Raw genomic sequence first — 17,248 nt, forward strand, 5'->3', positions numbered from 1 at the left:
CTTGGCTCCAAGATCTGTCAAGTGGGGAAGGCAGGCCACTTTCCAAGCCCAGGCTTTGCCATGGGGTCCTGGCAAGTCACCTATCCATGCCCCAGTCTTCCCATCTGTATAATGGGAACGGAGCTGCAGAGGCATCTGCAAAGTTGGGCACACATCCCCTGGACTCTCAGGAGCACCATCTCCTTCTTGTGGCCGTGAAGGCGCTTTGACAGGCGTGAGCATCCCTCCATCCCCACAGAGCGCATCAGGCCAAAGGTGAGCTGGCCAAAGGTGTGTTGCAGCCTCCAGGCCTCGGAGGTCAGGACCATGTACCCGGTATGACTCACGACCACAAAACCGGAAGGCGGGAGGTGTGGGAAGACGGGAAGTGACGTACCAAGTGTGCAAGAGATGCCAGGGCCTCCTGACTTCTTGTGAGGAGGTGGCGTGTGGCAGCCCCCCACGAACGGTCAGCAATTCTTCGCCGTGGCTGCCTCAGCCCGGGTCTAGGCTGGGCCCAGCCCACAGGGGAGGCGGCAGCTCCAAAGGCTTGTCAGGCCAGATGCAGCCTGCCCAGATCTGCGCCCTCCGTGAGATTGAGGATGACAGGCTCTGGGGGGCCGGGACGAGCCGGGTCGGAGGAAACTTGGCAAAGAGAAGGGTGAGAGGAGCAGCTGGGCTCACGGGGCCTTGTGCCCCACCCTCTGGAGGGCCTGGCGGGGGCCTCCCCTCAGCCCTCAACCCTCGGAGTTCCAAACGCGCCTCGTCGGAGGCCACAGTCCAATGGCTGCCCCTTACCATCCCGCCAGCTTCCAAAGAGACAGCAGAAAGTGATCCAAAGATCCAATATTTGTATTTTGAATGCTAATTTGACAAAGAGGAGTGGGCATGGGGGAGTGTTTATAAACAGCACTCCAATAAGCCCACAAACGACGCCAGTATTTTATAAGCTTGTTAGAAACAAATCACCCCTCAGCTGATATTTACTTACTGATGAATCATGAAAGGGCTCAATACACAAAGAGGAAATCCAAAAAGAATGTCTTTCTTTGGTCGCATCTTCGGCAACAAGGCTGGAAGGTGGGCCTCGCCCAGCCTGAAACCCGCTCCCCACAGTGTGTCGCCAGCCTCCCCAGGGTGGCAAAGCGTTGGCACCATCTCTGTCTCCATGCCCACCCTCCCTGCCCCCCACCCATCGACTGGCCTAATCTGAGGCTCAACCCTGCGCTCCAGAGGCAGCCCCGTCCTTCTGCCGCCCCCGGAGTCCTCTGCAGGAGCAGAGCCAATCCAGCTCATTTGCATAATGATGAAGCCCTCCAGTGCGGGCTGGGTCTTAAGAGGCTCGGGAAGAAATATGCCCTGTCCTTTGGAGAGGCGCACAGAAGGCTCTGTGCAGCCCGGGAGGAATGGGGCGCCCGGCGGGTGGGCAGGGGCGGCGAGCAACCGCCGGCTCGCTCGCCAAGGACAACTCAGCTCTGTCGCCCGCTGAGCCTGTGTCCAGCTGGCCCAGCAGAGAAAGGACTGCCCAGGGCTCTAAAGCAGCAGGAAGTGAGGTTCTGAGTGCCAGCTCCAGATTCGGGCTGGACAGACCCAGGTCACAGTGACCGCCACTCGCCGTCTGACTGACCTTGGGCGAGTCACTGGCCTCTTGGAATCTCAGTAGGACCATACGAGGCAGCCGGTAAAGCACTGATGAGAAGGGGCTGGTAAAATGCAACAACCGCCAGCCATTATTACAGTCATATCATCACTATTCTCACCTGTGCATTACAGGATCTATCCATCGATTTGTTTATTCTGCAATGTTGGGTATTGTGCTGGGCAGGCCAGGAGGCACAAAGATACACATCCTCCCTTTGCACGGCCTCAGTGACACAATCGCTCTAAGGGTCTGGAGGCAAGGGTAGTACTTGCTCTTTTGGGGAGGCAGGGCTGGAAGGGGGCACACGGGAGCAACTGGAGGGCCAGTACAGGTCCTCCTTCTTGGTCTGGTTGCGTTCTGTTTCCAGAAATTCCTCGAGCTGTATATTTAGTTTGTGCATTTTCCTGGATGTACATTATATCTTGATAAAGCTTTTTTGTAATGTCTTGTCTACATAGGGAGGGAGATTAGCCAGGTGTGCAGAGCACCAGGCAGGAAGGTCAGCTTCTTAGGAAGGATGGATGAAATATTTGGGATGAGAGCTGGGGCAACATCAAGAGGGAAGAGATTCCTTCTGTGAGAGGTGAGGATGACCTCAGCAGGTGTTGAGCATGGTTAGGGATTCAACAGCTTCGTGCTGAATGAGTGAGTGAGGAAATGAATGAATGACTCCTTTGCTGAAGAGGGTCCCCAGGAACAGGTGCTGAGATGCAGAAGCAGGCGGGGCATTCCAGGGGAGTGGCAGGGGCCCTGTGGTGGACTTCCCATTTTACAGATGAGGAAACTGGTACTGAGTGAACTACACAGGCATCATCCCAGCTTGGGCCACCCTGCGCCAGCCAGGGGGAGCCCCGCTCCCTACTCCAGCCACTCACTGCCCCTGGTCCCTTGAGATGAGCAGCCACAGCTGGAGCAGTAGCTCAGGCTGAAGGGATTCTTCAAAGTCGCCTGTGAGCAGACATGGCTGCTTTAACTGGCAATTTTGCAGTCTGGGGTGCAAAATCCTTTTCCATGGCACACGGGGAGTGGGCAGAATGGATTTGCCCGTGCTGTGTTGCAGTCCTACAGCCCAAGCAAGGCCGCACAGATACTGGCCATGGCTGGGTTCACCGAGCCTTAGTCACTTCAGCTCCCAGATGGGACAGGCGGCCTAATAAATATTAGCATTTACTAAGGGCTGACTGTGTGCCAAGCATTATGCTAACCACGTTCCATGTAGGATGAGTGGATAAGATCTGTAAGAGGAGGTAACAGTAAGCAACACAGCCCGGGCATTTCAGCCCTGAACTGTGTTCTTAACCCCCTGAGCTGCACTAACATTCTTACCATTATTAATTATTACCATTGGTAGAAGAGGGATAAAGGCAATTAAATTCAGTACTTAATTTCTGTTATGGCCAAAGCCTAGGGTCTGGGATTGGGACACTAAGCATGATAAGAACTAAGCTATCTGTAAGGAGATTTTAAATTATTAAACCCATCAAGATTATTATTAATTTTTTCATTAAGATTATTTCAAATGATCAAGCATCTGCTCAGCACATAGTAAGTCTACAGTAAATGTCTTCTAAGAAAAAAAGTTAACATTAAAAAAAAATATTTTTAAATTTTTTGGTTGTGCCAGATGGCATGCAATCTCTTAGTTGTGGCATGTGGGATCTAGCTCCCTGACCAGGGATCGAACCCGGGCCCCCTGCATTGGGAACACGGAGTCCTCACCACTGGACCACCAGGGAAGGCCCAGTTAACCTGTTTTTAGGGAGATCACATTTGCTTCCCTCCTGGGTATTCTCCATTCTATTTCCAAAAACCCCCTACATCCACTCAAACGGTGACTCCTCCACTTCCAAAGAATGATTCTTTCATGAAGAAACAGCAGTGTGTCCTTGGGTAAGTTGCTTTCCCTCTCTGAGCTCAGCGTCCCCCTCTGTGAAAGAAGGTGGAACCAGATTACTCATAAAGTCCCTCTGGGTCTAGAGTACTAGGAGGCTAGGGCCGGTCCCCATCCTAACTGTAGAGGACTTTATCAGGCAGTTGCAGGATACAAACAAATAAGCATGTGAGAATTTCACTAAGAAGTTCAAGGTTCAAACTCGAGGGCACAACATCAGAAAGAGACACTCAGAGTGAACACCAGAGTGAACAGCCAGAAAAAGTGACCTTGGAAGCTTGAGAGGTCATTAGAAGGCATAGACTGAAATGCCAAAACTGGTAGGCAAAAAGCTGAATTTTAATGCTTTGAGAACATTCTCTGTAGTCCCCATCAATCCCTATTGTTTTATACTCCAGAGCCCCACCATTACTGGACTGGTCCTCAAGGACCAGAGAATTCATTCTTCAAAAGCAAAGCCCGAGGAAGGCAGGAGCATATCTGAGGCATGAATGCCTGATGCCAACAAGCTGTGTGCCCTTAGGGAAGTCACCTAAGTACTCTGAGCCTCAATTTCCTCACAGCCAATAGTGGGCACACACCTGTATCTTTATTTGATATTCTTTCCAGGAAAAAAAAAAATCAACCAGATTTCCAGCACTCCCAGCACCCTAAAGCAAATCATCAAGGTAGGGAACCTCAGTGGAAACCTGTATCAGTCAGGACAGGATAAGAAATGCCCAGTAACAAACAAGCCCCATATCACAAGGGCTGCAAACCACAGAAGTGTAGGTCTTGTTTGCCCTTCATGTCCATCGCAGGGGGCTCTTCTTATGGAAATCACTTGGGCACCGCAAGACAAGCCAAGAAGCACCTTTGTTTCTGACACTGAGAGTCCCATACCGTAAGGAAAGAGGGAACGCTGGAGGGCCTCACCCTGGCAGGGCAAGGCTCTGGCCTGGGAGCGGTGCCGGGCACCTCCACTCACCGCTCTCTGGCCAGAATCAGCCACTCGTCTCCCCACCCAAGACAGAGCGGCCAGGCCGTGTGACCCCAGCACATTCCAAAGGACAGCGAATGACTGCCACGCTCTCAGAGCGAGGAGGCCCAGCGGAGAACTCCAAGAATCTCAAGACAGGACTCAGGAAGGGAAGAAAGCAAACGCAGCCTGGAAACTCACAGTGGTGACAAAGGTTCTCAGAGAATGTTCCAACTGCCCAGGGTTCAGAGGAGCGAGGAATGTGCACCCTGCCCGCTAGCTCCCCTGGGTGAGCCCGGAGTGGCAGGTGGGCCAGACAGAGACTCTCTGGTCCCCGCAGCCTCTCCTGAAGGCGGAGGGGGGTGTTATCCTTTCGGCCGCCGGCTCTCCAAAGAGCACCCAGGTAAATGCCAGGTGCTGTCCTGGGGCTTTCAGCAAAAGTCGCTCTTGATGATAATGGCTTTCAGAGGCAATGCGACTGCACGCCTGGCATCTGAACGCTGGCGTCGGAGGCAGGTTTTGCATCTCTAATTAGGACAGGGATTTTTTTTTTCACCCCACACAGAATTTACATAATTGGGAAGGAGGTTACGACATGGCCCCTCCCCACCGATTGTGTGTTTTGTAGGCCCTCCTTCCACTTTCCCTTGCACACTTCAAATCGAAGGGAGAAATGAATCGATTTGAATTTTTTGAAATTAATTATCATCCTTGCCATGGAAAATGTATCTGAGGCCTTCCTTCGGGAGTTGAGAGAGGAGGAGGGGGGTGATCTCGTGCAGAGAGGAGCCCTGGGAGGTGACACACGTCCCCCTGATGCACTCCTAAGGCAAAACCCCACCCCTCCCACGACCTCGCCAGCTAGTTCTCAGAGCACCTCCCAATTGGGTCTGAGCATTCTTTAGAATTTTTTTTTTAGCACCAAAATTAATGCTTTAAAATGTCACTTGCTACAGTAAAATTTATCAACATTATTATATACCATAGAAACTGCCATCCCAGACAAATGCACGACATTAAAATTTGGTCTAGAGCTCCCCAGAGGAAACGTTTGCGGCAATTTGTATAACAGTTTATATATTTATGCTATTTAATGGTACAAAGCAATAATTATGACTTCATTCACTGATAAGCAATGGCATTACATAAATCTGATGCGGATTTAGAACATGCCAACCCTGACACCAGTGTACTAGTTGTAAATTATGTTGCCGTTAAAAAAAAAAATCCAAGCAAATATGAAGGAGCAGCGGGAAACTAATAATGCATCTCCAGCTGTTCCAGTTAACCTGCAAATGTGGCCATCTGCACCTCGGGAGGAAGAGAAGGGAGAGGCGGGAGGCGGAGCAGGGAGAGGAAGAGCCGCCTCCTGGAAGCCCCAAGCCTGCCCCGATCTCGGACCCATGACCTTGCTCTTCCCGCAGGCAAACCCAGCCTGGATCAGGCAAAGGTCCCCAAGACCCAAGGGTCCTCCCTCTGCTCCTCTGGCGCCCACGCTCCTGTCCCCTCGCCAGAAAGTCTCCGGTGTCATCTTTCCTTTCCTGCCCTCGTAGGAGGCTGGGCATCCAGCTCTGAGTCCTATTTACTGCAGCACCAGGATCACCAGGCAGTTTCCTTTACAACTTTCTTTACTTCCTTTTTCTTGTCTTGTCTCTGTCTCTCTCTCTTTTTTTGAATTTTAGCACTTCTGCACAGACCCATCTTGCGTTAAGAAAAGGTGGGGCAGTGGTGATGGCAGAAGGAAGTCGTTATAGTCATAGAGAAGAGTGTGCCCAGTTCACAGAGTTCCAAATGGAACCGGGGCATGCAGGCTGCAACCAGCAGATGAGACGGAAATACCAAGACTGCAGGCCATGGTTCTGGGCACCGACCACCCATTGGGTTTCCCAGTGATGCAGCCAAATGGGTCCAGTGCTGCCCAGGGCCCACGCCAGGCAGACTCGGGGCTCCACTCTGGGGCAAGGACTTCTGGTCAACCCCATGTCAGCTGCGGCTCCTGGGCACTGTCCTTGGGCTCTGCTGACCATGACGACTCTCTGCCCTCCAGAGACTGGCAGAGGAGCAGCCCTCACCTTTCTGTGTCTAACAGTGTAAGGTTGGCTGGAGCACCAACAGCCAGCACGGAGCTGGCATGGAGCATAGATCCTGTGATCATGGGCTGGACACTTCCCATGATTCCCTCATCTAATCCAATCCTCCTAACCACTGTGCTGGGGACTGAATTAGTCCATTTTACAGATACGGCCACTGAATCCAGGAAAGATTATAGGACTCGCCCAAGATCAGCTCAGCTAGTGAACCTCGCTTGTAAAACACAAGGTTTAGAAGAATGTTTGTAGGTCATCTGTTTCAAATTTTTAAACTGCAACCCACAGCAAGAATTATATATACCATGACCTAGCCACACACTAACACATACAAGGAATTGCTGCCCCCCAGTAATGAAAATCCACCTAAGCTCGCTGAATGTGTTGTACTCAGGCAGCTTCTTTCCTTTCGCTTTTCCTTCTTCCTCTCCGTTCCTTCCCTTCCTTTCCATTCTGTTCTGCTGCTGGACTCTGCTCTGTCTAGTCCCTCTTTTATTTTGTTGGTGGTGACCATCCAAGTTGACTCCATGATTTGCTAATGGGTTGCAGCTGACAATCTGAAAAACACTGGCTGTTTCAACTCCCTCGTTTTACTGAAGGAAAGCTGAGGCTCAGAGAAGGAAACCCATTTTGCCCAAGCCACACAGGGTTGTGACCCAGTCAGAAGTCAAGCCCAGGCCTCCAGCTCTCTTTCCACCAAATGCTGTAAAGTCCACGTCATCCCAAGCCTTTCCTGGGCTCCCCAGCACCCACTTCTGGCCACAGTGAAGACAAGCAAGCTCTGGGCCTGTCAGATCCCTGTTCTTAGTTGGGGACAGAGAGAGCACTGGTGTGTACGTGATGAAACAGAAGGGAGACAAGGAGGCAGGCAGAGGACAGGCCCCCAAGAGGCGCTCTCAGTTCATTCAGTCAACAATTCGGGGGCAGGGCTGACCCAGTGGGTCTACCCTTGAAGGTGATAACCCACTACCAGAAGGGAAGAGTCAGGTGATAATCCACCGAGAGGGCTGGCACCCTGCCTGGCCCACCGGTGTCCTCCACCAGGGGAAGTGTTCCTTCTGCTGCCTCCTACAGGAAGCCCTCCTGGCTAGGTATGTGGGGGAGCTGGCTATAGGGCTACAGACACAGAGGGAGGAGGGAGCAAGGTGATTCTTGCAGGATCACAGGCAAAACCAGCATAATCTCTCCAGGGCCTGACTCTCCCTTGGCATCATGGTGTCCCATTTCCGAGTGGGTCCCCAAAGGAAGGCCCTCAGGCCAGAAAGCGGGCCAGAGGCATGGTTCAGTCTTTCTTCCTGCTCACAACTTCCTATCATTTTGGTAAAATGATTCCACAACTCAGAAAACATTCTGCTCCAACTTTAGCAGATTTTCGACAATCCCAGTTCCAATGTCCAGCCATCAGCTTTCCCACCCCAAAGTTCCTAGAGCCTCTCCCTTCCTCCAACCCCAGGGACATCAGTCCCTTTGGCCAGCTGCATCTCAGAGTACAACTCTATCCGCTGCCCCGCACATCAGCTTATTCACAAGACACACTCTCAGTATTGAGGACACGGTCTTTTTATTTTTATGGTCTAAGCAGCATCAATTCCAAGAACTAGAAAAACAATCCCTCAGTGGGAACCTATTCAGCGACTCGCCCGGCAAGTCCTGCAGGCCGAGCTGGTAGCTCTGTCTTCTTAGCAGCACAAGGACAAAGGACAGTCAGGCCTGAGGGCTGGGGTCAGGCCTGCACTCACTTCAAAACACACACCGCGCACCTGAGCTGGAATCCAGACAGCAGAATATGTTAGGAAAGGCAGACACTTTCTCCACTGGCAGGGCAAGGAGACCCTCAGGAGAGTGAGAAGCTCACGGAGGTCGGGGCCAGGTGGGGGGGTTGCTTGAAGACAGGCAAGCAGACCCCTGATTCTGGGGCAGCCGGAAGGGAGGTGCTGAGGCAGGTGGATGGACAAAGTGGCCTCTAGCTTTGGTCAGGGCACAAGGCGTGGTCAGTATCACCCTCAGCCCACAGCGATGGCTCTATTCTCTTTCAGGGGTCATATTATTTGGGAGATTTTGTAATTAGTTGCCAACATTAAAAAAAAAAAAAAACAAGAAATGTTTGAAAATATTATGAAAATCTCGAGTGTTGGTTTCTCTTGAAAACTCGGGACATCTGGGCTCCGCAACATACAATTTCCCTGGACAACAACGGCAAGGCCGGACTCTCTGCAGGGTCACGGGAGCCCCCACTATCTCACACACCAGCTGCGGCACTTGCTTTTGTGACACTTGAACTACCAGGTGCTAAGAGGCAAAAGGAGACTGGGGTTCCAGCCCGCCCCCCGACTAACGCTTTGTGTGACCTTGGGCCAGGTCCTGCCCCTCTCTGGGCATCAAAGAAAGCTGAGCAATGAAGGAGGCAGAATTCAACCACTCGCTCCCTTGGTACCTCCAGGACACAGTCTCAGGCGCCTTCAGAGGGGTGAGCCAGGTGCGGTTTCCTGGTGGGCAGCCAATCTGGGGGACGGGGCGGCCCCCGCAGCCAGCCCCGCCGGGCCCGGCGCCAACCCTGAGGCGGTGCTGACGCCACTCTTCGGCAGCTTCATATGAATATTGTGTCAGAGATTGGAGATATTAAGAATGACAATGCATTATTACTGCAGCAGGGAAATCTCCTGAGTCCTAGAGATAGGATTTCGAAATCCTCAGCCAAAAATCAATAGTAATGCCCAAGAATTTATAAAAGAAGCACGTCAGTCTGCATTTGAGAAGACACACTTTCAGCTTTCTGGCTAAAAACCAAAGGGACAAGTGCAAGTATGTCATTCTGGAAGGGCAGGAAGCAAGATGCAAAAGCTGCTCTCGAAGTCTCAGGCGACTGAAGGCGCCTGGCAGGCTCTCACACGGGGCCGAGAGGCCACCAGGCAAACAGAGGCCCACGGTGCCCCCCAAGGCTTCCCTGAGGCCCCTCCCAGAGGGGAGAAGGATGCAGGAGAAGCCCGCTTCCCCGACCATTCCGGGTCAGTCCTGGAAACCCGTGTATATGGAGGAGGCGAGAACAGAGAGGTTTAGCCTGGGATGCCAGGTCTATTCCAAACTATAAAATGGGCAGAAAATAGTGGTCCCATCTTCCTCCTGGGATTGTTACGAGATCAAAAATTAATTAAAAACAAACAAACAAACGTGCTTTAGGAAACATGAAGACCCAACAGAAAGGGCACTGGCTCTGAAGACAGAGAAACTGGGTTAAATCTGGGCCCCACCCTGGCAGATGATGGTAACAACACTTACTTTGCCTCATGGCGGTGTTGTAAGGGTTGGATGTGGTACCTCGGTGTCTGGCACAATACTGACTCTCGATACAGTTTCGATATTATGATCAGTATTACAAATATAAACAATTATCAAGCATTACAGCATTACCATCTTAGATGGTAACCACAATCACTCTTAGTACATCAGCTGAGACTTAAGTTTTTTCATAAAATATTGTCATCCACTGGTACAGGGCTCCCCAGATTACAAAATGCTTCCATTTTTTTTTTTCCCTGAGTGATGCTGACAAAATGAAGTGAGAGAGATTCCCCATTTGTCAGGACTCTGAACCCCCCAAAAGTAATGGGACTGAACCAAGGACATGAACCAAACCAGCAACAGGAGAGTGATGCCTCCATCCCGTCTTGGATGGGGAGGACCCCCAAACCCTCCAGTGACTGGCCCCCACCTCCAGCGCTCATTCCTGTTCTGGGCTTCCAGGTCTGCCCTTGAAACAATCACCTCCTCTCTTTTTTATCGCTGTCTCTGTAAGGGCTTCTAGGTGGCACTAATGGTAAAGAATCCACCTGCCAATACAGGAGACATAGAGACGGGGGTTCCATCCCTGGGTTGGGAAGATCCCTGGAGAAGGACATGGCAACCCACTCCAGTATTCTTGCCTGGAGAATCCCGTGGACAGAGGAGCCTGACGGTCTACAGTCCATGGGGTCACAAAGAATTGGATACGACTGAAGCGACTTAGCACAGCACAGCAAGATGGTGATTGGGGTCTTAGATACTTCAATGAGAGTTTTGTTTTCTTTGGTGTTTTCATGTTTCTTTCATATTTAATTATTTAAAAAATCATAAGAGACCTCATGGACACAAGGCAAACATGCTTACATTAAAAACAGGATAGAGGCAGATACATGAGACAAGAATTTCCCCTAAAAACAGCAACAAAAACAAAATACACTGGCCATTTCATAATAGTCCTTACTGCCCACATCACAGGCCCCTCTTGCTGGAATCCCAGGCCTTGCTATGAGGCAGAAGCCTCTTATTCCCAGGAGGAAACTCTCCAGCCTATGCCGGGAGCTCTTAAGGAGTTCAGGCAGAATCAGACTCACAGGTGTTGCTCAGTAAGCAAAACCTGCATTGACTGAGTTCTTCCTGTTTTCCAGGTCCCAGGCCAAGCATTTTGCATATGCTATCTCATTTAATTTTAGCAATGTGCTTTTACTATCGTTTGTTATCTTCCCCCACTTTACAGATGAAAAGGATTAACTCACAGGCTGAGTAGCTCGCCCGAGGACGTAATGCTAACAAGTGACAGCTGTAGGATTTGAATTTAAGAGGAACCCTACTTTTAACTCCTACACTATAACATCTCATAGATTATAAATGGATATGTGGACGGATAGATGGTGGATGGATAGATGGTGGATGGACAGGTGAATACTTAACTGGATGGTAGGTAGATGGACAGACATATGAGTGGACGACAGATGGAAGCTGAGTGAGTAACTTGACGGATAGATAAATGTATAGGTAAATAGGTAGATAGATGGTGCAGAGAAGGCAATGGCAACCCACTCCAGTACTCTTGCCTGGAAAATCCCATGGACAGAGGAGCCTGGTAGGCTGCAGTCCATGGGGATGCACAGAGTCAGACACGACTGAAGCAACTTAGCAGCAGCAGCAGCAGATAGATGGTGGGTGGATGGATGGATGGATGGTGGAGAGACAGATGAACGGATGGATGGACTGGGGGTGGACGGCAGATGGACACCAGTCATGCACCAGGCCAGGACTGCTTCCTTCCTTTAACCTGATGCCTCATCACAAGAAAACAAACAAGGAGATGACCCAAAGGCTGCTCCCATCCAAACTTCAACAACCTGAGAGCCGCAGGCTGGCTTCCCTCTCATCTCATGCGGGAATTATCTTCACCCAACCCGCCTAAGGGCTGAGTTTTCAAGCCCACCAGGCCATTGGCATCTCCCTGCCCCTGGAAACTTTCTAGTTGTGGGGGGCAGGGGACTTAGAGGGCATTCAGGAGAAAGCAAGCCATGCACGGGTGGGGCAGCCAGTCCACCTTGCTCAGAATATTTACACTGAAGACTGATTGGAGGTTTGCTCATTTCTAAATATTCCCTGTGGGGTGCTCAGGGCCGGTGCGCTGAGATGACCCTGAGGGAGAGGATGGGGAGGGAGGTGGGAGGGGGGGCTCAGGATGGGGAACACATGTACACCCATGGCTGATTCATGTCAATGTATGGCAAAAACCACTAAAATACTATAAAGTAATTAGCCTCCAATTAAAATAAATTAATTTTTTAAAAACCTCCAAAAAATAAAATAAATATTCCCTATGGCTCTTCTCATCCTTCAAGGCACAGCAGAAGTGGCACCTCTTCTCCAAAGCCCTTCTCTTCCCCAGGACAGACTCAGATGCTCCTTCTCAGCGCCCCACACACATCTTTCTCTCCTAGCATCTCTCTCAACTGATGTGTTAGCTGTCCTCTTCCAAGGGATTACAAATGGGAGAGGAGAGATTTTGCCCCATCAACTCTGAGGCCCCCCACGGCCCTCAACTCAGCACTCTGCACCTAGAGGGGCTCAATAAATACAAGTGCAATTGACTCCAACATCCCAAACTGAGACTTTCAAGGCCTCCAGCCTCCCTCCCCAGCTCCTGGACATAAGTAAACAAGTCTGGTCACCAGGCTGCAGAATTAACCACCTGCAGTTACTTCTTTATCCACAAGAGAGCACAGTCTTGGAGTTCCACACAAATTCTTTTGTAAATGCTTGGTGTACTTACAGAACACTGTATAACTCAAAAATTATAATTAAAATGTCTTAGCTCCTGTATTTATAGTAACATTTAAACTACTGTGCTTTCTTGAAGTCAGTCATTTACTTGGGAACAGCACGGTTTATGGTGAACAGATCTTTGAAACAGTACCGCGGGGATCTAGGCCAGGCACATGTAACTCAATATATGTCAACAGCTGTAAAAATATTGGTGGGAGAAGGCAGGAAAAAAGCCATGAGCCCAGATCAAGTGCCCTGTCTCTCACATCTGACTGTTTGCAGCGGCTCCCTCCTCTTCCAAATAATTGGGCCATTTTGGTGCCCGCTGTCACACAAGGCGGGCCCTCTTTGAGGCTGGATGATCAAAAAGGTTATAAATGAAAATGATTTCGATGTTGGCGGCCTGGAGAGTGACCAGGGCGTGCGCGGCAGCAGAAGGGCCTGTTCTAATCTTACCAACTGCACACCGCCTTCGGAGAGTCTTCCTAGGGCGCGAGCAGCTCCCCAGGGCGAGGCCATGGTAAATTCCGCCTAATCCCTTCTGCATACAAATGAGCGCCTGGCAGGAGGAGCCGGCCAGACGCTGCAGCCCAGTGCCTGCTCCTCCTCCCCGGGTTGGCTGTCTTAGCTGCACAAACAATCAGAGATGGTGGAGAGGTCGGTGGGCTGGGGAGAACCCCAGGGCTGGGCAGACAGCACCCTGACACCTCATCTGGCAGTGGGGACACAAGACAGGATGTCAAAGGGCAGCATGGCCAGAGGCTGGGCCAGAGGATGGAATGAGATGTCCATCAACCTCAAGGCAGTGGGGGCAGCATGGGGCGTCTCTCTTTCAGGGCCAGGGGAGCTATAAGGCAATGTGGTGGTGTAGCGGGCACCCAGTCCTTCCAAAGACACTGGATTCGCCAAGATGTGGGGCCTAATGTTCCAGAAGGGACACACGGGAGTCAGGGGCCTCCTCTCCAACCACCAGATGAATGGAGGCCGCAAGCAGGAGTTCCAGGGAAAGGCCAGAAGGGAGGATGTACCACTGTGAAGCTTCCCTAAGCACCAGCTCTTCATGACCACCCAGACAGGGCCACCCTACAATGAACTAAGTCAAGGGCTGGATGCTAAATTTGAGAGAAGGGTCCCAGATCTGGGAATCTGGGAGGCCCAAAGCAGTAGAGGGGTCAATAATCAAATGGGGAGATGTCCCAGAGAGGGGATGCGGTGTGTGTCTGGTCACAGAGAAAGGGAATGGGTCAGCCAGGACCAGAGTCACACAGGGTCACTTTGCAGCGCGAGGGGGCTCTGATGTCGGTTTGCCTTCCGTAAGTGGGAAGCAAGAACTGTTCCTGAAATCAATTCCGAGCCCTGTGGCCCACTCGGAACTTGAGTGCTTAGCACTTGGGTTCCTGGATGGACCTCGGGGAGACAAAGCCCACAGATGCACTGCACTTGATCCTCACAACTGGAATGAGTTAACGTGTGTACAGCATTGAAACTGCGCTTGGTTCCTGGGCACCCGAGAAGTATTAACTAGTGTGATGCTCACTCAGTGAGGGGACAAAGTCTCATGGCACACTCAGGTTCACGGTCATTGCACCGGGCTGGTCTCACTCTGGGGTCCCTTCCCAACTTGGCTGATCCCGGAAGAGAGGAGTGGGCTCAGATGGGGCTCAGGGAACACCTCCCAAGGTGGAGGGGACAGTATTCCTTTGCTCAACAGTGGATCTATCAGATTTGGGCACACACGTATATTTACACATCACAAAAGTTATCATTTGCCTAAATCTGCCTGTGGATTCACACACTCACACACACACACCATCCCACATCCACATCTTCCATGAAAACCAGCAGGAACTGCACATTTTGAGGACCCAATTAGGCTCAGTGTGTATTTGACAACCTTTCAACCTCCAAGAAGACATTTATTTTTACAACGCTCTCCAGCTGAGAAATTACTAGGTTCCCGCTCCTCCCTGAATCATCTTGGCATCAGGAGGCACCAAGGTGTACCCGGGAGTGAGGAAGGGGGACCCACCTGGTGAGGCTTAGCAGTGGCTGTCGTGACCACTTGGAAAGCGGGTCTTGGGGGCATGGGCTGTCCAAGGAGGGGACAAGTCCTGAGCTCCTTGGGAGCCTGAAGAACCCACTCCCAGCCCAGGTCGCCCACAGGATGGATAATTCTGGAGGACTAAGCACCTTTTCCACTTTCCATCATCCTTCAGCCGCTTGCAGCCACCCTGGGAGGCAGGTGTGTGTCTGGGGTGGGGGTGCTGCCCATCACATGGATAAGGAAACTGAGGCCCAGGCCAGAGAGGCCTGTGACCTGCCCTACAGCCTCATCACACAAAAGGACTCCACCTGGGACACTCCCACTTCCTGCTTTGCGCTGCCCCACTTGGTACTCTCTGTGTCAGGTCACTTGGAAAAGCGAGGCCAGTCGGGGAAGGAGTTTCGGAGTTCGGGGACCAGGGAATGGGAACAGAGCATGGGAAACAAAAATAAAGAAAGCCTTCCTTGGTGATGAGGCAAGAGGAGCATGCATGTCGGCCCAGGTCAGACGGCTCGAGAGTCCCCTGGCCTTCCAGAGAGGCCCCAGCCCACCTCGTCATTAGGTTCTGTCTGCAGGCATTCTCTCATCAGTCACATCTCACCATCACCAGCTTACCTCTCTCCCAAGGGCTTCCTCTTGCCTTGCCTAAGAGACTAGGACTTCACATCCTTGCGGAAGAAAAAGAGGTAGACAGTGATATGTTTTCCCACAGATGGCAGACCTTGACTCCTGGAGCCACTTAGCTTTGTCAAGGTCCAGCATCTGTGCACATGAACGAGGTCTCCAGCATCAGGACCAGCGGGGCATTCCTGGGCAACGACACCAGAGCCCCTGGAATTTCACAGGTATTTCATAGTAGGTCTCTCATTCACTAACATCTTCCTACACTACCGTCTTCCTATGGCTGAAATCAAGGCACCGGTGGACCTTCCCCTGGAGTAGAGACAGTGTCTCTGATTGTAAGTTACAAGTGAACGACCATAGCTTCAACATCAGTCTCTCTTTGTCCCTTGCCCCACTAAATGTCATGGTGAAGTTGTCAGGGTGAAAGCTGTTCTCAGAAAAATGCCACCCCATCACAGCCTTGGGATGGGGGTACCAAGGAGAACATGTAGTCTGGATGGCTCTGTCTGCACCTCAGACTCAGCTACCTCACAAGCAGCAGGTTGGCAATTAGCAAAACAGCAATAGGGTCGTAGCCGGGGACAACTGCCACGGTTGTGCCAGTGCTGACACGGAGGGTCAAGCCTGCTTCTCCCCCACCAGGGTCCCCGCGTAGGCAGGAGCTCTAAACATTTTAGGAAAACTTGGCCAATCACTGCCGTGAATCTTTACTGCCTGGACAGATTAAACCCAGGCCCCAAGTGGCTTCCCCAGTTGACAATTTTTCTTTCAAAAAGGCAGAAGTTGCTGTGAGCCAAGTTCTTGCAGCCGAATTCCTGGATACAGTTTCCAACTATTCCAATCAGCCGGCTCTGCGGTGGGGCTGGGATTTCAAGCTTGCCACAGTATGAAGTCCAGTTTGGGCTATATTCCCTTCCCTCTCGCAGCGTGATGAAGGTTTCCCCGCAAAATCAAAAGGCTTACTGTCAAGTTTTCGATTGGTCTGGGCTCCGCACTATCATGTGTGTGGTGATGGGAAGGAATATGAATGCGGTGCCAGCTCTACCATGGGGCCTGGAGGCCTCGTCCAAGCCGTCCAGGGACCTCATGAAAGTGGAACGGAACTCTTTGCACGTATATTCCAACTAATGAAATTCCCCAGACGCGCCACAGTGTGCAAACCCAGTGTAAAAAAGAACAATGGCTGGATAAAAATCGAGGCAAGTCCACCGAGCACGCTGAAGACAAACCAGTGATGCTGCTGATGCAAGGGGAGGCCAAGCCCAGAGCCTGCCCCCCTCCACCTCTTCTTTTCTGTCTCTCTTTTCTCCTTTTGCACTTGGAACCTAATGTAAATAAGTCACCACATTTCTAAGGGAGGAGGGCTGCTCTTTACTTGCATCAAATATATTGCAAGTTCACCCAAGGAGGCTGATGGTTTGGAATAACACACAGATGATACTCTGGGCCCAAACTGATGGATATGTCTTACTTCTCTTTTGTCCCTTTAAACCATGGTATGTGTAGGCAGGTATATAAACCAGTGCTGTGCTGGAGCCAGCTCATATTGGCTCCTAAGAGCAGATCACGTGCTTCTCTTCCGAACCTCATGTTCAGTGAAGTCGGATTGGTGGGAGCATTTACACCACAGAAACTGACGAACAGAATTCTTTTTTTTTTCTTTTTCAGACAGTTCATTATTAAATATTTATCAGTATATTCCATTACTGATGTGTGTATAGATGGATGGATAAATAGATGAATGGATGGATGGAGATAAATACATAGACGGGCTTCCCTGGTAGCTCAGCTGGTAAAGAATCCACCTGCATTTTGGGAGACCTGGGTTCGATCCCTGGGTTGGAAAGATCCCCTGGAGAAGGGAACAGCTACCCACTCCAGTATTCTGGCCTGGAGAATTCCACAGGCTGTTAAACCATAGGGCTGAAAAGAGTCGGACATGACTGAGCAACTTTTACGTCAC

At 51.1% G+C, this 17,248-nt stretch overlaps 1 protein-coding gene and 1 non-coding gene across 4 annotated transcripts in view; both read right to left on the minus strand.

The window, feature by feature from the left end:
- Window positions 1-17,248, minus strand: part of ZNF423 (zinc finger protein 423) — a 343,000-nt gene that overhangs the window by 50,296 nt on the left and 275,456 nt on the right. The window lies entirely within an intron of this gene.
- TRNAG-CCC (transfer RNA glycine (anticodon CCC)) lies at window positions 3,285-3,357 on the minus strand. The gene has a single exon. It is a non-coding gene; the product is annotated as a tRNA-Gly (tRNA).

The sequence above is a fragment of the Ovis canadensis genome, chromosome 14 (assembly GCF_042477335.2).
Source record: "Ovis canadensis isolate MfBH-ARS-UI-01 breed Bighorn chromosome 14, ARS-UI_OviCan_v2, whole genome shotgun sequence".
NCBI classification, from domain to species: Eukaryota; Metazoa; Chordata; class Mammalia; order Artiodactyla; family Bovidae; genus Ovis; species Ovis canadensis.